Raw genomic sequence first — 13,158 nt, forward strand, 5'->3', positions numbered from 1 at the left:
GCACAAGATGGTGAGCGAGTTAAAAAGAAGGGGATGTGAAGACAAAGTGTAAAAGACACTGGAAACTGTTTAAAGCACTTCAGGGATGACAATGAGAGGTGCATATAATCCTTTCCCACCCGCTAATAAATGCAGATTGTCTCTTTTCCCATTGCCATTGGAGTATACTTCTGCTGCGTCACCGTCTGCGCGCCAAACAGGCTTAGTAAACAGTAAAGATGTTACGGTGGTTAGGTCTTTATTGTATCTTTTACTCATTCAGTCTGTTTATCAAACTCGCAGCCGATAAATTTGTAACGATATTCGAGCGCTGCTCGGACAGAGACGGGTGAAATTTGTAGCTGAGATGACATGGAGTCGTAGAAGTTACCGACAGAGCATAGCATCGTGCTGGAAAGGGGGTGGACATTAGCGTGTCGACACGGGTTTTTGTGTTCCCATCAATGCCTATCGGAGCCGAGACGATAATTACCCGGGTCTAAATGCCGATTGTAGCCTTTCTCACTAAGCAAAAAAGACGAGTGTTAGCGGGTGTTTTCCCCAATGGGAAAGAGGCTTTGGGGCTAACCTGTAAAATTGTGTGTTGGGAGGTTAAAGTGTAAAAGTCTCTAATCTGTTTTGCAAGCAGCCCATTTTATTTTGGATTACTTCTGAGCTGATTCTGAATAGGCAGAAATGAATATCTAGTCTTGTCGGGTGGAACAAGGGCAAACACTCAGAGCACTGTCATTTCTATGAGAGACTTAAAACTCATAATATTTTGAATGTTAGCAATTTCCCTTCTAATGAAACACATCCACATGAGTGCTAACAGACAAAGGTGAATCAATTCTTTGTGCTGTTGCTCAGGCACGACCGTCCCTACAGGGTCTCCTTCCCGATGTGCCATTACAGTTCCCATTATGAACCCCTTCGACTGTTCAATGAGGGGGTATTAAAAGTTATTCTGCTCTGAGAGTGTTTTAATTTTCAGCTTGCCGCTCAGCCCGAACGCCTCGTCCTGCAGCTTGTTCGCTTTATTCTGAAGGGTCTGTTGGATAATTGTGCCAGTGGTTTTTAGAGTAGACCAGGGACCAGTGGGTATAGATTGCACTCAGCCGAGGTTACAGCCAAAAAGCATGTGATTACTCTGACGGATTCTCATTTTGTCTGCAGGTTAGAATAAATCACAGGCTTGTTCCCTTTTGTACCGAATGTGTTTGTGAACCGCATTGTGTCCTAGGAAAGCATCCCTAAGGAGGCCTCTGCCAAGGCTGGATTACCCATCACACAAAGCGGGCAACTGCTTCAGGGCCTCTGGGTTCGCTGTGTCATTTGGTTTGTGGTTATTTGACCAATTTCAATTTAGTTTAGAAATATGCACCACGAATGAACGATGTCCGTTTTACCCGCTCTGGTGGTCCTGTGGATCCAAATCCAGCACAAAGATCTTTATTTTTACAGCTTTTGTTTGATAAAGTAACTGTCTGAGAAAGGCCGGTAGTATTCCAGCACAGGGGCACTGGTTTCTTTCTGGGGACTTTAAAGAATATAATGAAACTGCCACGTTTAGTCTGCAGTGTGAACTGGATTTAATGAAAACAGAGTATATACACAAAGCACAGAGGGCAGGACACAGGGGGGTCAACGGCAGCGCAGACATTCTTTCACCATAATGGTCCCTGTTGTTTTTCCTTCGTTATGCGGCTGAAATAAAATCACAGAAGTGCAAAAATTGATCAGGAATAGTTGCAGTTCATGCACCAGGTATGGCAGTGAAGTGTCACTTCGGCTCATGATATCATAGGAAGAAGCTGTCAGCGTCCTTTATACAGCTAAGCATTTGCTGTCAAACCTGATTCATGTTTTATTAGACGCTGCTTTCAGACATCTCTACCTGCTCCCCAATCTAGGAACTCATCGGCTTCTGTCTGTCGGTAATAAAGCCTCTGAGGGAAACCAGAGGTGTCTCTCAGGGCTTCTGAGGAAGCCAGCAGGTACCAGAACAACGGGTTAGGGAGTTCCCGGTCCAGTCTTCCCTGTCTGTACACTGATCATTGTTACAACCTGACAGAGACAACATCCACGGCCGGATAGTTTTCTGCACTTAAATGCAGACACTGCAATATAGGGATTAAAAACTATTTTTGCCATTGTTATTCAGTGATAGTCAATGGGTTGTGGGATTGTATTTTGGCCAGGGAGTTCCGCCTTTGATCTCCAGGCAGACCGTTTTTCCTGCATGCAGCCAGAGCCCATTCAAATATGATTGGTAAACAATGCTCACATCACTGACAGACTACAAATGTAAACCAAAAAACATGAGAAGACATGCGTGTTAGGTTAATAGGTGACACTAAAATTGTCCGTAGGTGTGAATTTGAGTGTGAGTGGTCGTCTGTCTCCATGTGTCAGCCCTGTGACCAGGCTTACGGAATACAAGTAACGGTGTTATGTAACAAAAAAACAAAAAAAAAGGTAACTGTATTCTGTTATAGTTACAGAAACATTTGTTAAAAATGGGATTACTGGCAGGATTACAATTTTAAAATGAAGACGATATAATACAGAGATGCTCTATAACATGTGGCGTCTCATTTCTAAACCATTTGTCTGACTGGCTCTGATAACACCACGCACCTGCGCACCATGCGACACACACACGTCTCACACACCGATCCTCAAAGTTGCCATCAACAGTCTCTGGTTGCCATGGCCTGTGTTGAAAAAAGAAATGCTTTCAACGGGTGGAAATTTCACCATCATCATCAGAGAAAATGGGAGCAACATGGCAGCACAGTGCAAATGATGCATTCCGGCTGTGAAAGTGCTGTCATTATCCAAGGACGCAACATTTTAAGGTAAGACCAACCGCTAACGTTAGCTGCACAGAAAAAATGTTAGCTAACCTTCCACTAAAGACGACTACAAAAAAGTTGTTTGTGTTTCTTGTGACGGCCGCGGCCGGGATGGTGTTGGTGAAAACACAAGCCGCAGACTGGAATACGTTTATGGCAGTTTACTTGAAGTTTGAGTGTGAAGTAGTGGGAACAGCATTCTTAACAAAGCACATTTAAATGTGCACAATTGATTTAAACGGGCATTCGTGCATTACAAAAGTATTGAGTGTGTCTTTTCTCTTGTCTAAGTAATCCAAAAGTAAATGAAAGTAATTTGTTACTTTACTTTAATATTGTGATATTCGGATTACGTCACTGATTACATTTTTTAACAGGTAATTAGAAACTGTATCGGAATACATTTTTAAAGTAACCCTCCAAACCCCGCCTGTGATTGACTGCGAATCAGTCCAGGTGTAACTCCACCTCTCGCCCAACGACAGCTGGGAGAGGCTCCAGCCCCACTGCAACCCTGAACAGGATAAGCGGTATAGAAAATGGATGGATGGAGGGATTGATGTCCTCACTCCTAACAAGAGCATAAAAATAATAAATGGTATCTCTGTAAAAAAACAAAAACCTCTTGTCTCTGCTTCTATCCGTTTTCACCTTACTGCACTGAGGAACATGTGCAATTCAGGACCCAGTGACATCGTCTCTAGGTGCGGTCAGGGGTAAAAACAGCTCTTAAATACAGATTTTTCATCCTGGTGTTAAGTTACACTTGGTTATCTACAGGACAAAGTCAGACATCGTGATTGTGAGAGCTTTGAACCTGCTAAATAAGGCTTCAAATATCTTCTCCAGCTTCTAAGAAAAGCAATAAAGGATGCTGTTGGATAACATTCCTGACCGATTTCTTCTCGTATGAAATCTAAAACCTTATCGTAACCTTTGATATTGAAACCAGACATCTGTTTGGCTGCCCAAACACACACACAAACACACACACACACACACACACACACACACACACACACTTACTGAAGCAAGTTTAATATTCCAGACGAGGATCTGGAAATCAAATGAGGCTTAGGACAATCGAAACCTGATAAGAATCTGCAGGGAGGTAAACACGGCTTCAATCAGCATCACCAAACAACCGCAATTACAGTGATTGTTGTTAAATGAATTTGAGCTTTTCTGCAAGGTATCCAGAAAAACTAAACTGGCCTGTGTCAAACTGCCATCTAGTGTTGTATATTGATATGTTGCAGGAGGCCTTTCCTCTCTGTCACGGATCACCGTCGGCCTCTTTTGGACGGACGTAGCCATGCCTACTTCAGGGTCACTGGTTGCATCAGCTCTGACGTGCACCTTTGTATCTCCTGTTCCGGTCTCTGCCTTCTCCCTGCGATCAGGGAGTCGATGAGGTTCATCTGCTCCATGCTCTGCCGTGTCAGCGTCGCTCTTGAATACCAGAGGAGCCTTGAACCTCGATCATTTCCCTAAAGCTCTAAAACAAGGCTGTGGTTAAGCCTTCATGGATATGCAGCGAATGATTAAGCTATTAAAAATGATTCCGTTTGATTGATTGGATTATCCTCGCCTCTTTTTTTGGAGGCTATAAGCTGTTCGACATGAGCTGAATATTTCATGGTTGATACAGAGGTGCCTTTTTAATGAGATTTTCAGGTCAGAGCAACCTCAGAGGTTTTATTCCCCCGTCCTGTTGGAATTATCACCAAGCATGTGCTGCAGACGTAGACTCAAGGTGAGTGTGAGGGCTGCGATCCTCCATCTATTGTCAAGGGAATGTGAATGAGGCTTAAAGTCGTCTATTTATACAAATAGACTTTTTTTAATGGTCTCATTGGTCCTCTTCTTACAAACTTGCTTGAATATTGGTCTTGTAAGTCTTGCCATTTTCATTTTTCAGATTTTTTGCATGAATATATCGAGAAAAAAATGCTACATCTTCTCACTAAATAACAGTTTTCATAGCTTTCTGCAGCCTTGGCATGCAAACTAGTCCTGAATAGGTCACATCTCTCCATTTCACTGCTCCGATCCTCTTCTGGGTTGGTTTTGGCAGCTATCTGCCAGCAGGGATTTTAAAAATTGCCGTCCTGCATTTAGATGAAAATTTCCCCCACAAAGTGATATTTGGATTTCCATGAAAACCTGATGAGATCTGTTCACGGCGAGGCCCAGCACAGACAAAGGAACTATTCTTGGAGTGTGTCCCTTTCCTGTCCTTTAAAAAAAACAAAGTTGAAATCGCAGGAAAACAATTTTTCTTTTGTCCCCGAATGAATGCGCGACACACAACACTGCGAGATGCAATCACGAGCTATTTACACGGAGCCGGAGCAGTGCAGGTGGATTATTAGGAGAGGTGGCGGCTCGGTTCGATGAAAGCCCGGACACTCGTTTTAAAAGAGAGGCTTTTAGTGGAAATGAGTGCAGATAAATAGACTGCCATTGCAATTAAAGCATTTATAAATCACAAAAGGTAACAGGAAATAGCACTCTTCGGTGCCATGGTCATTTTTTGGGAGCTGATACGTCTCAGAATGATAAACAACTACATGCAGGCACCTTACACACATTCACACACTCGTCTGTTTATGTAACTCAAAGGCCAAGGCAGCCGATGAAAGCAGGGATGAAAAGAAAAGAGCTGATAGCAGGATTCATTTTAATTGCTGTCTCAACAGACCGATGTCTGACAGGCAGGTAAACACAGAGACTGTTAATTCGTCCTCTTGCGCTGTTTTGGAGGCTTAAGCCAACATAACATTTTGCTGAAGTGTGTTTGTTTACACAGAATCTCAGGGTTTAATCTACCGTGAAGACACAAGTTGATTTCACATCCACAGATAGGGGAGTTTAGAGATGAAGCTTTTATGTTTTTTTCCCCCCTTTTTGATAATAAAGCTTACAGTTAGGGCTGGCTCAGGCTAAGACTGCCGGGGGACCTGACACACCTCTAGGTGTAAATAGTAAATGGACTACACTTATATAGCACTTTGCTAGTCTTGCGACCTCTCAAAGCTGCTTTTACACTACATGTCACATTCACCCTTTCACACCTACATTCACACACTGATGGCGGAGGCTGCTAAGTGACTACTAATTACATTCACACACTGTTAGCTGTGCAACCAGGAGCAATTAGGAGTTGCCCAAGGACACTTCGACAAGAAGACTGGGGATTGAACCACCAACTTCTGATTGAAATTGGACCGACTCTACCACTGAGCCACAGCCGCCTCATATACTAACCATACATCTTCCCGGGGGTTTTTGAGCTCCCTTGTCTCGTTGCTGCAGACCGCCTCCTGCTCTGCTCGACTCCAACTGCTAAAATCATCAGTCTTGTTTGTATTATCATAACTACACATGTTATTGCTAATTTTACACATATTCTTACTAGTATTATTATTTGAATTGTAACCGTAAGTCCTCATTTGTTTATCTCTATCCTGCATCTCCTTCTATCCCATTTTTCGGCCCATCCAGTGAGTCTGGTTTCTGTCTGTTAAAAGGAAGTTGCCAATGTGCTGAATGTCACTAAGTACTGCTCACAGTGGATTCATGTTGGCTCTCTCTCTAAATAATATAAAACAGAGTACAGTCTAGACCTGCTCTTTTTGTAAAGTGTCATAACATAACTTGTTGTGATTTGGCACTGTATAAATGATAATCAAGAGGAGCAAAAACTTACGATGACGTAATCGCGCATCGCCAAAGTGGTTGCCATAGGTTGCACATAATGATACGCATAGCGTCACCCTGTCCATTAACAGGATTGGCTCCTTAGGTTTGTGGCGTCTCAAGCTTGCCAATCTGAAAACGTGTTGTTCAGCCTGTCCTTGGTACACTGCGGCTTAAAAGCAGACAGGCCCAGCCGTGGAGATGACTGCTTATGTTGTCCCTGATATGTCTTGTAGCACATGAAGAACACCACATGGAGATGTTTACAAGGTTGAACACTGGATTTGCACTGGAGGGGGTTTTTAACATCTAGCAGAAGGTCAGTGATGATCAGAGCTTCACTCCACAATGCTCAAACACAGAGAACCCATTGACAGACTATTTTCAGCAACAAAAGCATCCAGTGGCTACAACACTGTCTGAAATGAATCCTATTCTTTGCGACCTTTCAGAAGGCAGCACTATATTTGTGGAGTTCCGGGGACAGAGTGCTATTTCACAGTCTCACTCAGTTTTTTGCCACTTTTCACAGTCTCTGACTTGAAATTGATCCTGGCAGGTTGAGGAGCCGCTCCCAGGTGCTTTGTATTCAATAATGTTATCCCCACTTGCTCTGAGAAGAACCTGAGGTGAGGAGACGGGGAAGTTGGAGAGTCTTCACACTAACAGTTGAGAAGTGGAGAGAATGGTTTGGAATTTGAGAGGAGCCGGTAGCCGAGCGTTTACAAAGAGGTGATGGATTCAGAGGAAAGGAAAGAGTAGAAATGTCTTGATCAGGGCCTTGTAGTATGTCCTGCCATGCTGGGCTTTCTGTGCCACAATCTAAGTCACAAAACATCCAGTTAACAGGAGCAACCGACAGCTTAATGGACAGTGTTGTGTTTGGATGAAGGACAACAAAGGGTAAACTCTGAGACCATTAACTTCAGGCAAGACGCTTTGTTTAATGTGTCCCATCAAATCATAATACTCAGTGAAATGTAGCATGCTAAATGGTTATTTGTCCAATGTGTCCAAAGTGTGACTGGACTTTGAATTAATGCAGCACATCCACATGATTGCCCTCAGACTTTTGGCAACATTTCCCCTGCTCATGGTGGCGGCTTTGCACCAGAAGTGTCCTTTGTGTCGTGTTCAAGAGAACAAAATGTTTGAATTTCTTTTCAATATTAAAACATAATTGTGAAATGTGTTATTTTCTTTTAAAGCATTGACTACCTACATTTAGAGTGCATTGCTAATGTAGTAATCATGTCCATGTGTTGGACTGACAGCAAATCTTTGAAATGAAGGTGGCCAAAAATATGATAAATGAAGTCATATATTTTCCATGCTGTCTGCTCAGCAACTTGGGGATCACAGACATGCTTTACTTTCCCTGTCACACAACATTTACCACCATATTCATCATGTCAGTGTACACTCAATTTGACACGTCAACAGGACGCTGCTGCACAAGGATTTTAGTGTAGCTGAACTCTCCATAAGTTACAGTTGTCATTTACACATCCATAAAACTTCAGTGGGATAGATGCTGGAAATAAAATCAGCAGTACCCAAACACACTGTAGAATCTTGGCTCACTTTAAAGTGATAAGCAATGTTTCAACCTTCCTCAAGCAGACAACCATGGGAAGGAAATTGGGGATATAATATTGGGGATAATTGGGGATATAATGGCTGCTGACGTCACTATGTGCAAGCCTGAAGACTCTCCTGTTCACGCCTGCTTTTTATGAAACTATTTTAATACATTTATTTTAATAACTGTTCTAATTATTTATATCTACACTGTAGCTTTAACTCTTATCTTTTTATATTTTGGCTTCTGTTTTAGCTGTTTTTAGTTCATCTTCACTTTGCTTTTTAATGTCCTGTTTTATGATGTGTTTCTTTGCTTTTGTTGTTCTGTGTAAAGCACTTTGAATTGTCTTGTTGCTGAAAATGTGCTATATAAATAAACTTGCCTTGCCTTATGTGATTACAATCATTCCTCAACATATCCTTGTAACAAAGTTAATATAGACAGACATAAAATAGCCTATGGTCCACTGTTGAAAGCCTTTGCATCTTTGCAGACTTTTGCGGAACAAATCCCAAGCAGAACCCAGTTAGTGACGCGTTTTCCATCACCCAGCAGTGGTTGGTCTGCCAGAGAGGGTAGGCGGAGCTAAGCGGCTACTTTTCCGGTCTCTGCAAGTGTTGTGAGTAAACAGTAATCTACTATGGCTGAACAAACAAAGAAAAGATCGATGACTACAGATACAACTTCAAAAATAAGTGAAAATCCAAAGAAAAAGAAACAAATTCGACGCTCATATGAAGCAAACAGTCTAAAAAGGAAAGCGACCGTCAGCGAGGAAAATCAAGAGTTACAACCGGAGCCAACCGTGGACGTCACACATGCAACACTGTCTGGATATCTGGGAAGTGTGCTCCCGCAATTACCGCTTATCACCATAGGTGCCGCCAAAGACAACGAAACTGAGATCTTTGAGATTATCACTTTAAGCAGGTGATGAGAAGAAAGAAAAAAGGACATAAATATGCCTTGTATGGCAGCCCTAAGCAGACAGCATCCATACATTTTATTAACTCTGCTTTGCCGTGATAACGAGTACTTTTCTGGTTGTTTTCTCAAGATTATGTATTTCATTATGTCGATACAACAACGCTGAATCACCATAACGTCTGATGATCAGAACTTGTATCCCCAGAGTTGCAAAGGCACAAAACAAACATAGAAACAGACTTAACTTACCTCATTAGTGCGGGCAATGGCAGCACGGCAGGTGGTGGTCTGTAATGACCAGCCTGTGAAAATGATCTTGTTATCACAAGAGAGTCAGCTTTGTTATCTTGAGATAAGGAGAAAAATATGTTGAGATCTCGAGAAAACAACTGGAAATTACTCGTTAATAGGATAAACGTAGTAAATAAATGTCAAGATGCACGTCCGCTCAGGGCTTCTGTAGCTTAGTATTGTGATAAAAATATGTGTCAGTGGAAACAAACATAGGCCTTGAAAATGTGCCTACAAGAAGGCCTTCACATAAAAGTTCTCATTAAAAACTTAGGCAACAAAGTGTTGATGGAGTCTCAGTTAAATCACCTGCTCCAGGTGGCTTGTAAAAAAAATAATGCCCACATATAAAAAAATTGCATACAATAACGGGCCAACTTGAAACAAGCAGAGAGGAGATCACTCATGTCACCTAGTCTAATATTACCCCTGTGCTTCTGTGTAGTGGCTCAATATGGCTAATAAACCTGAGAGTGGAGTAAAAGGGGGCTGTGACTCCAGTGTGCACATACTCCGACAGCTTTTTGCTCCTCTTAAGCGTTATTATCCAAATTCATTTGATAATAATAATAATAACTTCAAAATTGCAGCCCAAAGAGCTTGACAAAACGAGAGATTGAGAAGAATAACATTTTAAAAAGAGAGAAAATAATAGCAATAAATGAATTAAACAAAACAGTTAAACCCTAATTGAAAGACTAATTAAAAAGACACGTCTTTAGTTTCTTTTTAAAAAAATACAAAGAGACATTTCTTTTTTTTTTATGGTGTTTCATTGTAAAGCTCCGCCACACCAGCAGGAAACACCTGTTCACCGTGTTTGTTAAAATCTTTCACAGTCCTGTGGGTAAAAGCTCAGATTCTTGTCTTAAATTGATTAAAAGCCTTTATTAATAACATTACTGGTTTAAAAATGGAAATCATCCCATCATCCCACTGCAGTTTGTTCCCGGGATATTCTGCCAGTAGTTTATGTGTCTTGAATATAGCCTGTCAAAGAAGACCCCTGCGTGGATCCAACCATTGACGACGTATCTCCATCTGCTCTCATTATATGAAATTGATGCCAAAAGTAGCCCTGTGATCGGCGCTGCCATCTTGTGATGGCGACATCATTTGGAGCTAGAGCCCTTAAAGTGCTGTTGAGCAAGGCAGTCAACCCCTACCAGCTCCAGCTCCTCTACAGCTGTTTGTTTCTGGGATTTTGTGTCTAAGGCAGCCACCCAGCGAGGATCAATGAGGGTCATTAGGTACAGAGTAAGTCCTATTAGAAGTGCAGGTATGAATGGGAGTCGGATCTTATCAGCTGAAACACTATTAAGATGAGCACGGCCTCAATCCCTCTTCATGCCTCCCCGCTGCAGGGCTGTAAATATCCAGCGGGTTAATGAGGTGTTCTGTGTGTGGGAGCTTACATTTACTCTCCAATAAAGTCCTGCCAGGAACAACATCAGTCCCCATTTCTTATAATGGCATTTTAATAGATACTCATTTAAAAGCATCGCTGCAGCATCGGCGCGAGGGATGGGAGGAACACAAATGTTTGCGTGGCTGCTAAAGGTGGGAAGGATTCGGGAGGGGGATGACAGAAAGAAAGATGACACAGCGGACAGATTTGACATTTTAAAACGTGGAAATAAGATCAAGACGGATCGTTCTCTGATGTGTTTTTATCCAAAGATACAGAGATAAAATCCCAGCCTTTAGTCACGTGCTAACAGGAACTTCAGAAAATGTGTGTTTGGTTGCTGTCTGCATCTTGACGTCTCAGAGTGATTGAAATTTGCTGTGTTTACATCAATCCCTGTTGGGTTTACTTCCTGGTCATGCATCGGGTAAATGAGTACAGGTTAGGTGCATGAATACAAATCGTGAAATGCAGACGGGAAAACATCAGAAAGCTACAGTTCCTACAAATAAAGGAACGGCAAAGGAATGTATGATGAAGACGACACTGACTGATTTAACTTGATTGTGGATGAAACACTTGTCTCTAGCTATGGAGAGTAATGTGTTTCACCTGATAACAGAGACCATATGAAAGTCTTTATGCTGCTGTTGTGCCGACTTTTCTCCTCATCATCAATCCCACTCAAGGCCCCAAAGAAGGCACTGTGCAGAATTTAATGAATGAGAAGTGGGTGCATGCAGTCAGTATGCTTTGGTGTTAGGAGTTTTAATGATTCAGCTTTAGGGACGATACGAGCCGAAGGCCTCTAATTTCACTTTCCCCAAGGTTACAGTCATTCCCTTAAATTCCCTCCTCTGAAGGACACAGAGCTGAATACTGCAATTCATCTTCCCTTAAATGAAATGTCTCAAATGACTTTTTAAAAGAAAAAGTTGAAAATTGAATGATTCTTGTGGAGAAATTCACGGTGGCGGCAGAAAATGACTACATCTAACACACAGAAATACAATACAAGTGCTTGTGATATATGCCGAATGAAAATAAAACACACATCTGTATCTGCTGTGCTTCACTTGTGAGATTTCTGCCAAGGTAATCACATTAAAGCTGCTGTCCTACTGGTCAAAAACCCCGCTAACACCCAGCTTTTTTGCTTAGTGGGAAAGGTTGCAATCAGCATTCAGACCCGGGTCAAACGACTCTGCAGTAGACCTGGGTAATTATGCCTCGGCTCCGATCGGCATTGATGGGAACACAAAAAACCCGTGCTGACACGCTAATCTTCTGCAACACAGTTACAAATTCAACCCATCTCCGTCCGAGCAGTGCTCGAATATCGTTCCAAACTTGTTGCCATCGAGTTTGATCAATAGACTGATTGAGTAATACAGGGGTCTCCAACAAGTAGCTCGCAGCCTGGATATTAGAAGCTCGCCAAGAGGTTCACAGACTCTGTACAAAAAACCTGACGACAATAGATGCACCTTTAAAGCCTCTCCCCACCTCAATTCAATCAAATACACAGATGTCCCGCCCCCTCCAGTACAAAATAATAGGATAGGCCAATCAGCTGTCAATAAAAAATGGGGATGCGCCTTGCAAGTTTGTCAACGTCTGAACCTAACCAATCACAGCAAAGTTGCAGCAACTTCCATCGACAGGTCGGGTCAATTATGCTGTATGCTCGTTGAGCTAAAGTGAGGAGTTTGGTGCTATTAGCCTGTTTAGCTAGATTTATGATGGACAATGACGGTAGCCACGGAAAGAAAAAGCAGAAAACATACTATTTTCAGAGTGGGAAAGCGAGTTTTTATTCATGAATGTGAAGGACAAGTGTTTGTCCCTCATCTGTGGTACCAACGTTTCAGTCGACAGAAGGATCAATATGGGGCGCCACCAGCAATTACAGCGATGTAATGCAAGAAGCTCTTAGCCACTTTAATTTTCAAGCAGCTCTCAGATGAAAAAAGGTTGGAGACCCCTGGTGTAGTAGATACAATAAAGACCTAACCACCGTAACATCTTCACTGTTTAATAACCCTATTTCCGGCTCGATTGTGGCATCAGATGGTGACGCAGCAGAAAAGAGACGGAAAGGAGTATACCTCACTGGAAAGAGACAATCGGCATTTATCAGCGAGTCTTCCCGCGTCTGAAAAACCCACGTCAATGCGCTAATTTCGGTGGGAAAGGAGTGTAAGTAAGGATACAGCAGCACTACTTTTAAACAAATCCTCCAATATAGATGATATATCTGTTTTATAGACTCATCAGAAACAGCACCATTGCTCATTTTCACGTGTAATTCAAGGCATCTTAAAACGTATATGAAATATAAGTGGTGTCATTTCTTCCTGTTCTTACATATTTTGTGCATTAAAGGTTGAATTCCTTCCAAATCAATG

This window comes from Semicossyphus pulcher, unplaced genomic scaffold (assembly GCF_022749685.1).
Source record: "Semicossyphus pulcher isolate SPU_LCO1_2020_fin unplaced genomic scaffold, fSemPul1.0.p SCAF_22, whole genome shotgun sequence".
NCBI lineage: Eukaryota > Metazoa > Chordata > Actinopteri > Labriformes > Labridae > Semicossyphus > Semicossyphus pulcher.